Here is a 14,685-nt window from a genome sequence, read left to right on the forward strand (position 1 = left end):
GCCAGGGCACAGAGCTGTGTGCACGCGATCGCGCGTGCACAGTCTCTGAAGTGCGGCCGTATATATACTATACGCCGGACTTTAGAGACCCTGACTGCTGGCCGTATATTTACGGCCAGCGGTCGGGAACCTGTTAAATGGATTTTTAGAACAGGGAGATGGAAATAGAGCTTGCTCTGTCCACTCCACGCATTGACCTGGTATTGCAGTATTTCCAGGACCGGTGCACCCTTTCCTTATGTGTTGACTAAAATCAGATTCCAAAAGTGTTTTTTGTGTTTGCCATTGTTTCTGTCTTTCTGAAGGGATCTCCCCTTTTAATCCCATTATTTCAACACCTGTTGGACAATGCATGAGTGATAATGAGCTAATTGATTAAATGCAATTAATGAATACATTGCCACCTCTTGTTTTGTGTCGTCTGTGTGTCTGTGTTTCCGGCATTTCACATTGGAACAGCTCATTCACCTTCCTTGTCTTCTCTCCGCCCTCCCTTTTAGGTAAGTTAAAGAGCTGCACCTGAGCCAGCCACTGATTGATGCAGCACCACAGTCAAATAGTGGAGTGGAGTAGGGGAACAGCAAACAGCCATTAAAGCCGCCCGCCCGCCCGCCACAATGGACCTACCTGTGTACACTAGATGGATGTGATGGAATGTACTGTCGTCCCTACATTTCAAGAAGGAGTAAGAATTGCAGTTGCAACAAAGCCTTGCTTGCCTACAAAGAGAGCAGCAATTTGGATTTGTTACTATGTTACCTAGAAGAATAACAAACTGTGCAAGGATGGAGGTTGTAGGAGCAAGGAGAAGTTGTCTGTAAAGTTGGTGGATGCTTATTTTCCATTTTGCAGTCCCTTGTCTCCCTCTTGTGGCCTCCTGGAGGCAACTAGCTGTGCAAAAAAAGACAGCCTGGCGGCCGGCTGTTGCAGTGTTGCCCTCTCAGGCAACACTGAGTGACTGACTGAGCCGCACCGTCTTATATAAAGTTCAGACGGAACTTTGCACGTGTCATAGTGGAGCCCTGAGGAGCCAGAGCCAGCTTTCTGACATCATAATGGGGCCTCAGAGAAAAAAGCCTGGGCCCAGGCAGTGTTGGTCAGTGCTGCTCAGCAGGCAGCACTGGACTGGACTGGATTACAGCTGATACAAGGTGTGAAGGAACAAGGGGTGGCTGTGGGCATGCACTTGCTGCCGCTGCCAGTGTTTATCTGCATGGCAGCAGGGCATTTGGGCGTTGCCAGGAAGGCGTTTTTATGTAGATTCCTCCTCTTTCAGCACTGCATTGTGGTGCAAGCAAAAGAAGCAAATCCTGTCTGGCTTCCTCTCCGGCCTTTATTCACCTCCCGTGTAGCTGTGAGTGTGTGAGCCTGCAGGGCCCCATGGAATTGCCTAGAAGTAGGCTGAATCGCTGCAAGGGCTGAACAGCAGTATCGGGCAGGCTCGGGCAACGCGCGGCCCGTTCGGGTTATTGCTTCTCGGCCTTTTGGCTAAGATCAAGTGTAGTATCTGTTCTTATCAGTTTAATATCTGATACGTCCCCTATCTGGGGACCATATATTAAATGTATTTTTAGAACAGGGAGATGGAAATAGAGCTTGCTCTGTCCACTCCACGCATTGACCTGGTATTGCAGTATTTCCAGGACCGGTGCACCCTTTCCTTATGTGTTGACTAAAATCAGATTCCAAAAGTGTTTTTTGTGTTTGCCATTGTTTCTGTCTTTCTGAAGGGATCTCCCCTTTTAATCCCATTATTTCAACACCTGTTGGACAATGCATGAGTGATAATGAGCTAATTGATTAAATGCAATTAATGAATACATTGCCACCTCTTGTTTTGTGTCGCAGGTGTGTCTGTGTTTCCGGCATTTCACATTGGAACAGCTCATTCACCTTCCTTGTCTTCTCTCCGCCCTCCCTTTTAGGTAAGTTAAAGAGCTGCACCTGAGCCAGCCACTGATTGATGCAGCACCACAGTCAAATAGTGGAGTGGAGTAGGGGAACAGCAAACAGCCATTAAAGCCGCCCGCCCGCCGGCCCGCCCGCCCGCCCGCCACAATGGACCTACCTGTGTACACTAGATGGATGTGATGGAATGTACTGTCGTCCCTACATTTCAAGAAGGAGTAAGAATTGCAGTTGCAACAAAGCCTTGCTTGCCTACAAAGAGAGCAGCAATTTGGATTTGTTACTATGTTACCTAGAAGAATAACAAACTGTGCAAGGATGGAGGTTGTAGGAGCAAGGAGAAGTTGTCTGTAAAGTTGGTGGATGCTTATTTTCCATTTTGCAGTCCCTTGTCTCCCTCTTGTGGCCTCCTGGAGGCAACTAGCTGTGCAAAAAAAGACAGCCTGGCGGCCGGCTGTTGCAGTGTTGCCCTCTCAGGCAACACTGAGTGACTGACTGAGCCGCACCGTCTTATATAAAGTTCAGACGGAACTTTGCACGTGTCATAGTGGAGCCCTGAGGAGCCAGAGCCAGCTTTCTGACATCATAATGGGGCCTCAGAGATAAAAGCCTGGGCCCAGGCAGTGTTGGTCAGTGCTGCTCAGCAGGCAGCACTGGACTGGACTGGATTACAGCTGATACAAGGTGTGAAGGAACAAGGGGTGGCTGTGGGCATGCACTTGCTGCCGCTGCCAGTGTTTATCTGCATGGCAGCAGGGCATTTGGGCGTTGCCAGGAAGGCGTTTTTATGTAGATTCCTCCTCTTTCAGCACTGCATTGTGGTGCAAGCAAAAGAAGCAAATCCTGTCTGGCTTCCTCTCCGGCCTTTATTCACCTCCCGTGTAGCTGTGAGTGTGTGAGCCTGCAGGGCCCCATGGAATTGCCTAGAAGTAGGCTGAATCGCTGCAAGGGCTGAACAGCAGTATCGGGCAGGCTCGGGCAACGCGCGGCCCGTTCGGGTTATCGCTTCTCGGCCTTTTGGCTAAGATCAAGTGTAGTATCTGTTCTTATCAGTTTAATATCTGATACGTCCCCTATCTGGGAACCATATATTAAATGTATTTTTAGAACAGGGAGATGGAAATAGAGCTTGCTCTGTCCACTCCACGCATTGACCTGGTATTGCAGTATTTCCAGGACCGGTGCACCCTTTCCTTATGTGTTGACTAAAATCAGATTCCAAAAGTGTTTTTTGTGTTTGCCATTGTTTCTGTCTTTCTGAAGGGATCTCCCCTTTTAATCCCATTATTTCAACACCTGTTGGACAATGCATGAGTGATAATGAGCTAATTGATTAAATGCAATTAATGAATACATTGCCACCTCTTGTTTTGTGTCGTCTGTGTGTCTGTGTTTCCGGCATTTCACATTGGAACAGCTCATTCACCTTCCTTGTCTTCTCTCCGCCCTCCCTTTTAGGTAAGTTAAAGAGCTGCACCTGAGCCAGCCACTGATTGATGCAGCACCACAGTCAAATAGTGGAGTGGAGTAGGGGAACAGCAAACAGCCATTAAAGCCGCCCGCCCGCCGGCCCGCCCGCCCGCCCGCCACAATGGACCTACCTGTGTACACTAGATGGATGTGATGGAATGTACTGTCGTCCCTACATTTCAAGAAGGAGTAAGAATTGCAGTTGCAACAAAGCCTTGCTTGCCTACAAAGAGAGCAGCAATTTGGATTTGTTACTATGTTACCTAGAAGAATAACAAACTGTGCAAGGATGGAGGTTGTAGGAGCAAGGAGAAGTTGTCTGTAAAGTTGGTGGATGCTTATTTTCCATTTTGCAGTCCCTTGTCTCCCTCTTGTGGCCTCCTGGAGGCAACTAGCTGTGCAAAAAAAGACAGCCTGGCGGCCGGCTGTTGCAGTGTTGCCCTCTCAGGCAACACTGAGTGACTGACTGAGCCGCACTGTCTTATATAAAGTTCAGACGGAACTTTGCACGTGTCATAGTGGAGCCCTGAGGAGCCAGAGCCAGCTTTCTGACATCATAATGGGGCCTCAGAGATAAAAGCCTGGGCCCAGGCAGTGTTGGTCAGTGCTGCTCAGCAGGCAGCACTGGACTGGACTGGATTACAGCTGATACAAGGTGTGAAGGAACAAGGGGTGGCTGTGGGCATGCACTTGCTGCCGCTGCCAGTGTTTATCTGCATGGCAGCAGGGCATTTGGGCGTTGCCAGGAAGGCATTTTTATGTAGATTCCTCCTCTTTCAGCACTGCATTGTGGTGCAAGCAAAAGAAGCAAATCCTGTCTGGCTTCCTCTCCGGCCTTTATTCACCTCCCGTGTAGCTGTGAGTGTGTGAGCCTGCAGGGCCCCATGGAATTGCCTAGAAGTAGGCTGAATCGCTGCAAGAGCTGAACAGCAGTATCGGGCAGGCTCGGGCAACGCGCGGCCCGTTCGGGTTATCGCTTCTCGGCCTTTTGGCTAAGATCAAGTGTAGTATCTGTTCTTATCAGTTTAATATCTGATACGTCCCCTATCTGGCGACCATATATTAAATGTATTTTTAGAACAGGGAGATGGAAATAGAGCTTGCTCTGTCCACTCCACGCATTGACCTGGTATTGCAGTATTCCCAGGACCGGTGCACCCTTTCCTTATGTGTTGACTAAAATCAGATTCCAAAAGTGTTTTTTGTGTTTGCCATTGTTTCTGTCTTTCTGAAGGGATCTCCCCTTTTAATCCCATTATTTCAACACCTGTTGGACAATGCATGAGTGATAATGAGCTAATTGATTAAATGCAATTAATGAATACATTGCCACCTCTTGTTTTGTGTCGTCTGTGTGTCTGTGTTTCCGGCATTTCACATTGGAACAGCTCATTCACCTTCCTTGTCTTCTCTCCGCCCTCCCTTTTAGGTAAGTTAAAGAGCTGCACCTGAGCCAGCCACTGATTGATGCAGCACCACAGTCAAATAGTGGAGTGGAGTAGGGGAACAGCAAACAGCCATTAAAGCCGCCCGCCCGCCCGCCCGCCACAATGGACCTACCTGTGTACACTAGATGGATGTGATGGAATGTACTGTCGTCCCTACATTTCAAGAAGGAGTAAGAATTGCAGTTGCAACAAAGCCTTGCTTGCCTACAAAGAGAGCAGCAATTTGGATTTGTTACTATGTTACCTAGAAGAATAACAAACTGTGCAAGGATGGAGGTTGTAGGAGCAAGGAGAAGTTGTCTGTAAAGTTGGTGGATGCTTATTTTCCATTTTGCAGTCCCTTGTCTCCCTCTTGTGGCCTCCTGGAGGCAACTAGCTGTGCAAAAAAAGACAGCCTGGCGGCCGGCTGTTGCAGTGTTGCCCTCTCAGGCAACACTGAGTGACTGACTGAGCCGCACCGTCTTATATAAAGTTCAGACGGAACTTTGCACGTGTCATAGTGGAGCCCTGAGGAGCCAGAGCCAGCTTTCTGACATCATAATGGGGCCTCAGAGATAAAAGCCTGGGCCCAGGCAGTGTTGGTCAGTGCTGCTCAGCAGGCAGCACTGGACTGGACTGGATTACAGCTGATACAAGGTGTGAAGGAACAAGGGGTGGCTGTGGGCATGCACTTGCTGCCGCTGCCAGTGTTTATCTGCATGGCAGCAGGGCATTTGGGCGTTGCCAGGAAGGCGTTTTTATGTAGATTCCTCCTCTTTCAGCACTGCATTGTGGTGCAAGCAAAAGAAGCAAATCCTGTCTGGCTTCCTCTCCGGCCTTTATTCACCTCCCGTGTAGCTGTGAGTGTGTGAGCCTGCAGGGCCCCATGGAATTGCCTAGAAGTAGGCTGAATCGCTGCAAGGGCTGAACAGCAGTATCGGGCAGGCTCGGGCAACGCGCGGCCCGTTCGGGTTATCGCTTCTCGGCCTTTTGGCTAAGATCAAGTGTAGTATCTGTTCTTATCAGTTTAATATCTGATACGTCCCCTATCTGGGGACCATATATTAAATGTATTTTTAGAACAGGGAGATGGAAATAGAGCTTGCTCTGTCCACTCCACGCATTGACCTGGTATTGGAGTATTTCCAGGACCGGTGCACCCTTTCCTTATGTGTTGACTAAAATCAGATTCCAAAAGTGTTTTTTGTGTTTGCCATTGTTTCTGTCTTTCTGAAGGGATCTCCCCTTTTAATCCCATTATTTCAACACCTCTTGGACAATGCATGAGTGATAATGAGCTAATTGATTAAATGCAATTAATGAATACATTGCCACCTCTTGTTTTGTGTCGTCTGTGTGTCTGTGTTTCCGGCATTTCACATTGGAACAGCTCATTCACCTTCCTTGTCTTCTCTCCGCCCTCCCTTTTAGGTAAGTTAAAGAGCTGCACCTGAGCCAGCCACTGATTGATGCAGCACCACAGTCAAATAGTGGAGTGGAGTAGGGGAACAGCAAACAGCCATTAAAGCCGCCCGCCCGCCCGCCCGCCACAATGGTCCTACCTGTGTACACTAGATGGATGTGATGGAATGTACTGTCGTCCCTACATTTCAAGAAGGAGTAAGAATTGCAGTTGCAACAAAGCCTTGCTTGCCTACAAAGAGAGCAGCAATTTGGATTTGTTACTATGTTACCTAGAAGAATAACAAACTGTGCAAGGATGGAGGTTGTAGGAGCAAGGAGAAGTTGTCTGTAAAGTTGGTGGATGCTTATTTTCCATTTTGCAGTCCCTTGTCTCCCTCTTGTGGCCTCCTGGAGGCAACTAGCTGTGCAAAAAAAGACAGCCTGGCGGCCGGCTGTTGCAGTGTTGCCCTCTCAGGCAACACTGAGTGACTGACTGAGCCGCACCGTCTTATATAAAGTTCAGACGGAACTTTGCACGTGTCATAGTGGAGCCCTGAGGAGCCAGAGCCAGCTTTCTGACATCATAATGGGGCCTCAGAGATAAAAGCCTGGGCCCAGGCAGTGTTGGTCAGTGCTGCTCAGCAGGCAGCACTGGACTGGACTGGATTACAGCTGATACAAGGTGTGAAGGAACAAGGGGTGGCTGTGGGCATGCACTTGCTGCCGCTGCCAGTGTTTATCTGCATGGCAGCAGGGCATTTGGGCGTTGCCAGGAAGGCGTTTTTATGTAGATTCCTCCTCTTTCAGCACTGCATTGTGGTGCAAGCAAAAGAAGCAAATCCTGTCTGGCTTCCTCTCCGGCCTTTATTCACCTCCCGTGTAGCTGTGAGTGTGTGAGCCTGCAGGGCCCCATGGAATTGCCTAGAAGTAGGCTGAATCGCTGCAAGGGCTGAACAGCAGTATCGGGCAGGCTCGGGCAACGCGCGGCCCGTTCGGGTTATCGCTTCTCGGCCTTTTGGCTAAGATCAAGTGTAGTATCTGTTCTTATCAGTTTAATATCTGATACGTCCCCTATCTGGGGACCATATATTAAATGGATTTTTAGAACAGGGAGATGGAAATAGAGCTTGCTCTGTCCACTCCACGCATTGACCTGGTATTGCAGTATTTCCAGGACCGGTGCACCCTTTCCTTATGTGTTGACTAAAATCAGATTCCAAAAGTGTTTTTTGTGTTTGCCATTGTTTCTGTCTTTCTGAAGGGATCTCCCCTTTTAATCCCATTATTTCAACACCTCTTGGACAATGCATGAGTGATAATGAGCTAATTGATTAAATGCAATTAATGAATGCATTGCCACCTCTTGTTTTGTGTCGTCTGTGTGTCTGTGTTTCCGGCATTTCACATTGGAACAGCTCATTCACCTTCCTTGTCTTCTCTCCGCCCTCCCTTTTAGGTAAGTTAAAGAGCTGCACCTGAGCCAGCCACTGATTGATGCAGCACCACAGTCAAATAGTGGAGTAGGGGAACAGCAAACAGCCATTAAAGCCGCCCGCCCGCCACAATGGACCTACCTGTGTACACTAGATGGATGTGATGGAATGTACTGTCGTCCCTACATTTCAAGAAGGAGTAAGAATTGCAGTTGCAACAAAGCCTTGCTTGCCTACAAAGAGAGCAGCAATTTGGATTTGTTACTATGTTACCTAGAAGAATAACAAACTGTGCAAGGATGGAGGTTGTAGGAGCAAGGAGAAGTTGTCTGTAAAGTTGGTGGATGCTTATTTTCCATTTTGCAGTCCCTTGTCTCCCTCTTGTGGCCTCCTGGAGGCAACTAGCTGTGCAAAAAAAGACAGCCTGGCGGCCGGCTGTTGCAGTGTTGCCCTCTCAGGCAACACTGAGTGACTGACTGAGCCGCACCGTCTTATATAAAGTTCAGACGGAACTTTGCACGTGTCATAGTGGAGCCCTGAGGAGCCAGAGCCAGCTTTCTGACATCATAATGGGGCCTCAGAGATAAAAGCCTGGGCCCAGGCAGTGTTGGTCAGTGCTGCTCAGCAGGCAGCACTGGACTGGACTGGATTACAGCTGATACAAGGTGTGAAGGAACAAGGGGTGGCTGTGGGCATGCACTTGCTGCCGCTGCCAGTGTTTATCTGCATGGCAGCAGGGCATTTGGGCGTTGCCAGGAAGGCGTTTTTATGTAGATTCCTCCTCTTTCAGCACTGCATTGTGGTGCAAGCAAAAGAAGCAAATCCTGTCTGGCTTCCTCTCCGGCCTTTATTCACCTCCCGTGTAGCTGTGAGTGTGTGAGCCTGCAGGGCCCCATGGAATTGCCTAGAAGTAGGCTGAATCGCTGCAAGGGCTGAACAGCAGTATCGGGCAGGCTCGGGCAACGCGCGGCCCGTTCGGGTTATCGCTTCTCGGCCTTTTGGCTAAGATCAAGTGTAGTATCTGTTCTTATCAGTTTAATATCTGATACGTCCCCTATCTGGGGACCATATATTAAATGGATTTTTAGAACAGGGAGATGGAAATAGAGCTTGCTCTGTCCACTCCACGCATTGACCTGGTATTGCAGTATTTCCAGGACCGGTGCACCCTTTCCTTATGTGTTGACTAAAATCAGATTCCAAAAGTGTTTTTTGTGTTTGCCATTGTTTCTGTCTTTCTGAAGGGATCTCCCCTTTTAATCCCATTATTTCAACACCTCTTGGACAATGCATGAGTGATAATGAGCTAATTGATTAAATGCAATTAATGAATACATTGCCACCTCTTGTTTTGTGTCGTCTGTGTGTCTGTGTTTCCGGCATTTCACATTGGAACAGCTCATTCACCTTCCTTGTCTTCTCTCCGCCCTCCCTTTTAGGTAAGTTAAAGAGCTGCACCTGAGCCAGCCACTGATTGATGCAGCACCACAGTCAAATAGTGGAGTGGAGTAGGGGAACAGCAAACAGCCATTAAAGCCGCCCGCCCGCCCGCCCGCCACAATGGACCTACCTGTGTACACTAGATGGATGTGATGGAATGTACTGTCGTCCCTACATTTCAAGAAGGAGTAAGAATTGCAGTTGCAACAAAGCCTTGCTTGCCTACAAAGAGAGCAGCAATTTGGATTTGTTACTATGTTACCTAGAAGAATAACAAACTGTGCAAGGATGGAGGTTGTAGGAGCAAGGAGAAGTTGTCTGTAAAGTTGGTGGATGCTTATTTTCCATTTTGCAGTCCCTTGTCTCCCTCTTGTGGCCTCCTGGAGGCAACTAGCTGTGCAAAAAAAGACAGCCTGGCGGCCGGCTGTTGCAGTGTTGCCCTCTCAGGCAACACTGAGTGACTGACTGAGCCGCACCGTCTTATATAAAGTTCAGACGGAACTTTGCACGTGTCATAGTGGAGCCCTGAGGAGCCAGAGCCAGCTTTCTGACATCATAATGGGGCCTCAGAGATAAAAGCCTGGGCCCAGGCAGTGTTGGTCAGTGCTGCTCAGCAGGCAGCACTGGACTGGACTGGATTACAGCTGATACAAGGTGTGAAGGAACAAGGGGTGGCTGTGGGCATGCACTTGCTGCCGCTGCCAGTGTTTATCTGCATGGCAGCAGGGCATTTGGGCGTTGCCAGGAAGGCGTTTTTATGTAGATTCCTCCTCTTTCAGCACTGCATTGTGGTGCAAGCAAAAGAAGCAAATCCTGTCTGGCTTCCTCTCCGGCCTTTATTCACCTCCCGTGTAGCTGTGAGTGTGTGAGCCTGCAGGGCCCCATGGAATTGCCTAGAAGTAGGCTGAATCGCTGCAAGGGCTGAACAGCAGTATCGGGCAGGCTCGGGCAACGCGCGGCCCGTTCGGGTTATCGCTTCTCGGCCTTTTGGCTAAGATCAAGTGTAGTATCTGTTCTTATCAGTTTAATATCTGATACGTCCCCTATCTGGGGACCATATATTAAATGGATTTTTAGAACAGGGAGATGGAAATAGAGCTTGCTCTGTCCACTCCACGCATTGACCTGGTATTGCAGTATTTCCAGGACCGGTGCACCCTTTCCTTATGTGTTGACTAAAATCAGATTCCAAAAGTGTTTTTTGTGTTTGCCATTGTTTCTGTCTTTCTGAAGGGATCTCCCCTTTTAATCCCATTATTTCAACACCTCTTGGACAATGCATGAGTGATAATGAGCTAATTGATTAAATGCAATTAATGAATACATTGCCACCTCTTGTTTTGTGTCGTCTGTGTGTCTGTGTTTCCGGCATTTCACATTGGAACAGCTCATTCACCTTCCTTGTCTTCTCTCCGCCCTCCCTTTTAGGTAAGTTAAAGAGCTGCACCTGAGCCAGCCACTGATTGATGCAGCACCACAGTCAAATAGTGGAGTAGGGGAACAGCAAACAGCCATTAAAGCCGCCCGCCCGCCCGCCACAATGGACCTACCTGTGTACACTAGATGGATGTGATGGAATGTACTGTCGTCCCTACATTTCAAGAAGGAGTAAGAATTGCAGTTGCAACAAAGCCTTGCTTGCCTACAAAGAGAGCAGCAATTTGGATTTGTTACTATGTTACCTAGAAGAATAACAAACTGTGCAAGGATGGAGGTTGTAGGAGCAAGGAGAAGTTGTCTGTAAAGTTGGTGGATGCTTATTTTCCATTTTGCAGTCCCTTGTCTCCCTCTTGTGGCCTCCTGGAGGCAACTAGCTGTGCAAAAAAAGACAGCCTGGCGGCCGGCTGTTGCAGTGTTGCCCTCTCAGGCAACACTGAGTGACTGACTGAGCCGCACCGTCTTATATAAAGTTCAGACGGAACTTTGCACGTGTCATAGTGGAGCCCTGAGGAGCCAGAGCCAGCTTTCTGACATCATAATGGGGCCTCAGAGATAAAAGCCTGGGCCCAGGCAGTGTTGGTCAGTGCTGCTCAGCAGGCAGCACTGGACTGGACTGGATTACAGCTGATACAAGGTGTGAAGGAACAAGGGGTGGCTATGGGCATGCACTTGCTGCCGCTGCCAGTGTTTATCTGCATGGCAGCAGGGCATTTGGGCGTTGCCAGGAAGGCGTTTTTATGTAGATTCCTCCTCTTTCAGCACTGCATTGTGGTGCAAGCAAAAGAAGCAAATCCTGTCTGGCTTCCTCTCCGGCCTTTATTCACCTCCCGTGTAGCTGTGAGTGTGTGAGCCTGCAGGGCCCCATGGAATTGCCTAGAAGTAGGCTGAATCGCTGCAAGGGCTGAACAGCAGTATCGGGCAGGCTCGGGCAACGCGCGGCCCGTTCGGGTTATCGCTTCTCGGCCTTTTGGCTAAGATCAAGTGTAGTATCTGTTCTTATCAGTTTAATATCTGATACGTCCCCTATCTGGGGACCATATATTAAATGGATTTTTATAACAGGGAGATGGAAATAGAGCTTGCTCTGTCCACTCCACGCATTGACCTGGTATTGCAGTATTTCCAGGACCGGTGCACCCTTTCCTTATGTGTTGACTAAAATCAGATTCCAAAAGTGTTTTTTGTGTTTGCCATTGTTTCTGTCTTTCTGAAGGGATCTCCCCTTTTAATCCCATTATTTCAACACCTGTTGGACAATGCATGAGTGATAATGAGCTAATTGATTAAATGCAATTAATGAATACATTGCCACCTCTTGTTTTGTGTCGTCTGTGTGTCTGTGTTTCCGGCATTTCACATTGGAACTGCTCATTCACCTTCCTTGTCTTCTCTCCGCCCTCCCTTTTAGGTAAGTTAAAGAGCTGCACCTGAGCCAGCCACTGATTGATGCAGCACCACAGTCAAATAGTGGAGTGGAGTAGGGGAACAGCAAACAGCCATTAAAGCCGCCCGCCCGCCCGCCCGCCACAATGGACCTACCTGTGTACACTAGATGGATGTGATGGAATGTACTGTCGTCCCTACATTTCAAGAAGGAGTAAGAATTGCAGTTGCAACAAAGCCTTGCTTGCCTACAAAGAGAGCAGCAATTTGGATTTGTTACTATGTTACCTAGAAGAATAACAAACTGTGCAAGGATGGAGGTTGTAGGAGCAAGGAGAAGTTGTCTGTAAAGTTGGTGGATGCTTATTTTCCATTTTGCAGTCCCTTGTCTCCCTCTTGTGGCCTCCTGGAGGCAACTAGCTGTGCAAAAAAAGACAGCCTGGCGGCCGGCTGTTGCAGTGTTGCCCTCTCAGGCAACACTGAGTGACTGACTGAGCCGCACCGTCTTATATAAAGTTCAGACGGAACTTTGCACGTGTCATAGTGGAGCCCTGAGGAGCCAGAGCCAGCTTTCTGACATCATAATGGGGCCTCAGAGATAAAAGCCTGGGCCCAGGCAGTGTTGGTCAGTGCTGCTCAGCAGGCAGCACTGGACTGGACTGGATTACAGCTGATACAAGGTGTGAAGGAACAAGGGGTGGCTGTGGGCATGCACTTGCTGCCGCTGCCAGTGTTTATCTGCATGGCAGCAGGGCATTTGGGCGTTGCCAGGAAGGCGTTTTTATGTAGATTCCTCCTCTTTCAGCACTGCATTGTGGTGCAAGCAAAAGAAGCAAATCCTGTCTGGCTTCCTCTCCGGCCTTTATTCACCTCCCGTGTAGCTGTGAGTGTGTGAGCCTGCAGGGCCCCATGGAATTGCCTAGAAGTAGGCTGAATCGCTGCAAGGGCTGAACAGCAGTATCGGGCAGGCTCGGGCAACGCGCGGCCCGTTCGGGTTATCGCTTCTCGGCCTTTTGGCTAAGATCAAGTGTAGTATCTGTTCTTATCAGTTTAATATCTGATACGTCCCCTATCTGGGGACCATATATTAAATGGATTTTTAGAACAGGGAGATGGAAATAGAGCTTGCTCTGTCCACTCCACGCATTGACCTGGTATTGCAGTATTTCCAGGACCGGTGCACCCTTTCCTTATGTGTTGACTAAAATCAGATTCCAAAAGTGTTTTTTGTGTTTGCCATTGTTTCTGTCTTTCTGAAGGGATCTCCCCTTTTAATCCCATTATTTCAACACCTCTTGGACAATGCATGAGTGATAATGAGCTAATTGATTAAATGCAATTAATGAATACATTGCCACCTCTTGTTTTGTGTCGTCTGTGTGTCTGTGTTTCCGGCATTTCACATTGGAACAGCTCATTCACCTTCCTTGTCTTCTCTCCGCCCTCCCTTTTAGGTAAGTTAAAGAGCTGCACCTGAGCCAGCCACTGATTGATGCAGCACCACAGTCAAATAGTGGAGTAGGGGAACAGCAAACAGCCATTAAAGCCGCCCGCCCGCCCGCCACAATGGACCTACCTGTGTACACTAGATGGATGTGATGGAATGTACTGTCGTCCCTACATTTCAAGAAGGAGTAAGAATTGCAGTTGCAACAAAGCCTTGCTTGCCTACAAAGAGAGCAGCAATTTGGATTTGTTACTATGTTACCTAGAAGAATAACAAACTGTGCAAGGATGGAGGTTGTAGGAGCAAGGAGAAGTTGTCTGTAAAGTTGGTGGATGCTTATTTTCCATTTTGCAGTCCCTTGTCTCCCTCTTGTGGCCTCCTGGAGGCAACTAGCTGTGCAAAAAAAGACAGCCTGGCGGCCGGCTGTTGCAGTGTTGCCCTCTCAGGCAACACTGAGTGACTGACTGAGCCGCACCGTCTTATATAAAGTTCAGACGGAACTTTGCACGTGTCATAGTGGAGCCCTGAGGAGCCAGAGCCAGCTTTCTGACATCATAATGGGGCCTCAGAGATAAAAGCCTGGGCCCAGGCAGTGTTGGTCAGTGCTGCTCAGCAGGCAGCACTGGACTGGACTGGATTACAGCTGATACAAGGTGTGAAGGAACAAGGGGTGGCTGTGGGCATGCACTTGCTGCCGCTGCCAGTGTTTATCTGCATGGCAGCAGGGCATTTGGGCGTTGCCAGGAAGGCGTTTTTATGTAGATTCCTCCTCTTTCAGCACTGCATTGTGGTGCAAGCAAAAGAAGCAAATCCTGTCTGGCTTCCTCTCCGGCCTTTATTCACCTCCCGTGTAGCTGTGAGTGTGTGAGCCTGCAGGGCCCCATGGAATTGCCTAGAAGTAGGCTGAATCGCTGCAAGGGCTGAACAGCAGTATCGGGCAGGCTCGGGCAACGCGCGGCCCGTTCGGGTTATGGCTTCTCGGCCTTCTGGCTGAGATCAAGTGTAGTGCTGGTTACTTGTAGTCAGTGCTGCCTGGTCTTAGTTGGGAGGTGCTCAGGTACCCTCTCTCTCGGCCTCGGGGGATCGTCCAGGTTCGCCTGGACTTCACCCCCGTGCTGCTATTTGGGAGAGAGGCTTAGTCCTGAGCAACGAGTTGTGATCCACATATCCCCCGTGTAGGCTTCGGCCGAAAAGGGGAAGCTGCGTAGACGTTGCGTCACCAACGGGTGGCGTGACTTTCCAGAAATCCCCTCACCATGGACGAAAGTCCTGGTGAGATACCGGCGTATGCCCGGATAAAGAATACAATCCGTGTTATTGTATCAGAAGAGAA

At 49.0% G+C, this 14,685-nt stretch overlaps 9 non-coding genes and 1 pseudogene across 9 annotated transcripts; all 10 read left to right on the forward strand.

Annotated features, from left to right (window-relative positions):
• Window positions 1–90: 90 nt before the first annotated feature.
• Window positions 91–234, forward strand: LOC142654477 (U2 spliceosomal RNA; annotated as a pseudogene).
• A 1,234-nt stretch (window positions 235–1,468) lies between these two features.
• Window positions 1,469–1,659, forward strand: LOC142653311 (U2 spliceosomal RNA). Its single transcript, XR_012848247.1, has one exon. It is a non-coding gene; the product is annotated as a U2 spliceosomal RNA (small nuclear RNA).
• Window positions 1,660–2,909: 1,250 nt separating this feature from the next.
• LOC142653658 (U2 spliceosomal RNA) lies at window positions 2,910–3,100 on the forward strand. Its single transcript, XR_012848582.1, has one exon. It is a non-coding gene; the product is annotated as a U2 spliceosomal RNA (small nuclear RNA).
• A 1,250-nt stretch (window positions 3,101–4,350) lies between these two features.
• On the forward strand, window positions 4,351–4,541 carry LOC142653690 (U2 spliceosomal RNA). Its single transcript, XR_012848611.1, has one exon. It is a non-coding gene; the product is annotated as a U2 spliceosomal RNA (small nuclear RNA).
• A 1,238-nt stretch (window positions 4,542–5,779) lies between these two features.
• On the forward strand, window positions 5,780–5,970 carry LOC142653651 (U2 spliceosomal RNA). The gene has a single exon (XR_012848575.1). It is a non-coding gene; the product is annotated as a U2 spliceosomal RNA (small nuclear RNA).
• A 1,238-nt stretch (window positions 5,971–7,208) lies between these two features.
• LOC142653242 (U2 spliceosomal RNA) lies at window positions 7,209–7,399 on the forward strand. The gene has a single exon (XR_012848180.1). It is a non-coding gene; the product is annotated as a U2 spliceosomal RNA (small nuclear RNA).
• A 1,225-nt stretch (window positions 7,400–8,624) lies between these two features.
• LOC142653244 (U2 spliceosomal RNA) lies at window positions 8,625–8,815 on the forward strand. The gene has a single exon (XR_012848182.1). It is a non-coding gene; the product is annotated as a U2 spliceosomal RNA (small nuclear RNA).
• A 1,238-nt stretch (window positions 8,816–10,053) lies between these two features.
• On the forward strand, window positions 10,054–10,244 carry LOC142653245 (U2 spliceosomal RNA). The gene has a single exon (XR_012848183.1). It is a non-coding gene; the product is annotated as a U2 spliceosomal RNA (small nuclear RNA).
• A 1,229-nt stretch (window positions 10,245–11,473) lies between these two features.
• LOC142653548 (U2 spliceosomal RNA) lies at window positions 11,474–11,664 on the forward strand. Its single transcript, XR_012848476.1, has one exon. It is a non-coding gene; the product is annotated as a U2 spliceosomal RNA (small nuclear RNA).
• Window positions 11,665–12,902: 1,238 nt separating this feature from the next.
• LOC142653246 (U2 spliceosomal RNA) lies at window positions 12,903–13,093 on the forward strand. The gene has a single exon (XR_012848184.1). It is a non-coding gene; the product is annotated as a U2 spliceosomal RNA (small nuclear RNA).
• The last annotated feature ends 1,592 nt before the right edge of the window (window positions 13,094–14,685 follow it).

Source organism: Rhinoderma darwinii, chromosome 5 (assembly GCF_050947455.1).
Source record: "Rhinoderma darwinii isolate aRhiDar2 chromosome 5, aRhiDar2.hap1, whole genome shotgun sequence".
Classification (NCBI taxonomy): Eukaryota; Metazoa; Chordata; class Amphibia; order Anura; family Rhinodermatidae; genus Rhinoderma; species Rhinoderma darwinii.